We start from the raw sequence: 3,350 nt of genomic DNA, 5'->3' as shown, positions 1-3,350 counted from the left end.
ACTTGGCTTGCCAATTATCCCAGCACCATTTGTTGAATAGGATATCCTTTCCTAACTTTATGTTTTTGTTTTTTTTTTTTTTTTGCTTTGTTAGAGATCAGTTGGTTGTAAGTATTTGGCTTTATTTCTGGGTGCTCTATTCTGTTCCATTGGTCTATGTGCCTATTTTTATACCAGTACCATGCTGTTTTGATGACTATGGCCTTGTAATATAGTTTGAAGTAGGTTTATGTGATGATGCCTCCAGATTTGTTCTTTTTGCTTAGTCTTGCTTTCTCTATGTGGGCTCTTGTTTGGTTCCATATGAATGTTAGGATAGTTTTTTCTTGTTCTGTGAAGAATGACAGTGGTCTTTTGATGGGAATTTCATTGACTTTTGTAGATTGCTTTTGGCAGTATGGTCATTTTCACAATATTGATTCTACCCATCCATGAGCATGGGATGTGTTTCCATTTGTGTTATTTATTATTTCTTTCAGCAGTGTTTTGTAGTTTTCCTTGTAGAGGTTTTTCATGTCCTTGGTTGGGTACATTCTTATTTTATTTTATTCGCAGATTGTGAAAGGGGTTGAGTTATTGACTTGATTCTCAGATTTGTCACTGTTGGTGTATAGCAGAACTACTGATTTGTGTGCATTAATTTTGTATCTGCAACTTTGCTGAATTCGTTTACCACTTCTAGGAACTTTGAATGAGTCTTTAGGGTTTTCTAGGTACGCAATTTTATCATCAGCAAGCAGTAACAGTTTGATTTCCTCTTTAAAGATTTGGATGCTCCTTTTCTCTTTCTCTTGTCTGACTAGGACTTCTAATAGTATGTTGAATAGAAGTGATGAAAGTGGGCATTCTTGTCTTGTTCCAGTTCTCAGGGGAAATGCTTTCAACTTTTCCTTTTCAGTATAATGTTAGCTGTGGGTTTGTCATAGACGGCTTGTGTTACCTTAAGGTATGTCCCTCTTAGGCCAATTTTGCTGAGAGTTTTAATCATAAAAGGATGCTAGATTTTGTCAAATTATTTTTCTGCATCTACTGAGATGATCATGTGACTTTTGTTTTTAATGATCTTTATGTGGAGTATCACATTTATTGACTTGTGGATGTTAAACCATCCCTGCATCCCTTGTATGAAACCCACTTGACCATGGTGGATTATCTTTTTGATATGCTGTTGGATTCAGTTTGCTGGTGTTTTGTTGAGGATTTTTGCATCTATGTTCATCAGGATATTGGTCTATAGTTTTCTTCTTTTTTTTTTTTTTGTTATATCCTTTCCTGGTTTTCGTATTAGGGTGATACTGGCTTTATAGAATGATTTAGGGAGGATTCCCTCTTTCTCTATCTTTTGGAATAATGTCAATAGCATTGGTACCAATTCTTCTTTGAATGTCTGATAGAATTGAGCTGTGAAGCTGTCTGGTCCTGGAATTTTTGTTGTTGTTGTTGGCAGTTTTTTAAATTACCATTTCAATCTCATTGCTTGTTATTGGTCTGTTCAGAGATTCTGTACCTTTCTGGTTTAATCAAGGAGGGTGTATATTTCTAGGAATATATTCATCTCTTCTAGATTTTCTAGTTTATATGCATAAAGATGGTCAAATAATATTTTGTATTTCTGTGGAATCAGTTGTAATATCTCCCATTTCATTTCTAATTGAGCTTATTTGGATCTTCTCTCTTCTTTTCTTGGTTAATCTTGCTAATGGTCTATCAATTTTATTTATCTTTTCAAAGAACCAGATTTTTGCTTCATTTATCTTTTATATTTTTTGTTTGTTTCAATTTCATTTAATTCTGCTCTGATCTTTGTTATTTCTTTTCTTCTGCTGGGTTTAAGTTTGGAATTTTCTTGTTTCTCCAGTTCTGTGAGGTGTGACCTTAGATTGTTTATTTGTGCTCTTTCAGACTTTTTGATGTAGGCATTTAATACTATGCACTTTCCTCTTAGCACTGCTTTTGCTGTATCCCAGAGGTTTTGATAGGTTGTCATTCAGTTCAGAGCATTTTAAAATTTCTAGCTTGATTTTATTGTTGACCCAATGATAATTCAGGAGCAGGTTGTTTCACTTCCATGTATTTGCATGATTTTGAAGGCTCCTTTTAGAATTGATTTCCAATTTTATTCCACTATGATCTGAGAGAGTACTTGATATAATTTTGATTTTCTTAAACGTACTGACACTTGTTTTGAGGTCTATTATATGGTCTATCTTGGAGAATGTTCCATGTGTTGATTAATAGAATGTATATTCTGCAGTTGTTGGATAGAATGTTCTGTAAATATCTGCTAAGTCCATTTGTTATAGGGTATAGTTTAAGTCCATTGTTCGTTGTTCACTTTCTGTCTTGATGGCCTGTCTAATCCTGTTAGTGGAATATTAAAATCCTCCACTATTATTGTGTTGCCATCTGTCTCATTTTTTAGGTCTAATAGTAATTGTTTTATAAATTTGGGAGCTCCAGTGTTAAGTGCATATATATTTAGAATTGTGATATTTTCCTGTTGGACTAGTCCTTTTATCATTATATAATGTCCCTCTTTGTCTTTTTTAACTGCTGTTGCTTTAACATTTGTTTTGTCTGATATAAGAATAGCTACTCCTGCTCACTTTTGATGTCCATTTGTGTGGATTATCTTTTCTCACTGAATGCCTTAATTGTATGTGAGTCCTTAGATGTTAGCTGAGTCTCCTGAAGACAGCAGAAACTTGGTTGGTGAATTCTTATCCATTCTGCCATTCTGTATCTTTTGAGTGTAGCATTTACGCCATTTATAGTCAATGTTAGTATTGAGATGTGAGGTACTATTCTATGCATCATGCTATTTGTTGCCTAAATACCTGTTTTTTGTGTTTTTTTTTTTAATTGTGTTATTGTTATATAGATCCTGTGAGATTTATGCTTTAAGGAGGTTCTATTTTGGTGTATTTCAAGGATTTGTTTCAGGATTTAGAGCTCCTTTTAGCAAATCTTGTAGTGTGACTTGTTCGTAGCAAATTCTCTTAGCATTTGTCTCTCTGAAAAAACTGTATCATTCCTTCATTTATCAAGCTTAGTTTCACAGGCTACAAAATTCTTGGCCCATAATTATTTTGTTTAATGAAGCTAAAAATAGGACCGCAATCCCTTCTAGCATGTAGGGTTTCTGCTGAGAAATCTGTTGTTAATCTGAGAGGTTTCCCTTTGTAGGTTACCTGATACTTTTGCCTCACAGATCTTGTGATTCTTTCCTTCATCTTGACTTTAGATAACCTAATGAGTATGTGCTTAAGTGATGATCTTTTTGTGATGAATTTCCTGGGTCTTCTTTGAGCTTCTTGTATTTGGATGTCTAGGTCTCTAGCAAGGCTGGG

This window comes from Macaca fascicularis, chromosome 4 (assembly GCF_037993035.2).
Source record: "Macaca fascicularis isolate 582-1 chromosome 4, T2T-MFA8v1.1".
NCBI classification, from domain to species: Eukaryota; Metazoa; Chordata; class Mammalia; order Primates; family Cercopithecidae; genus Macaca; species Macaca fascicularis.
Note: the sequence above shows the minus strand (reverse complement) of the source record.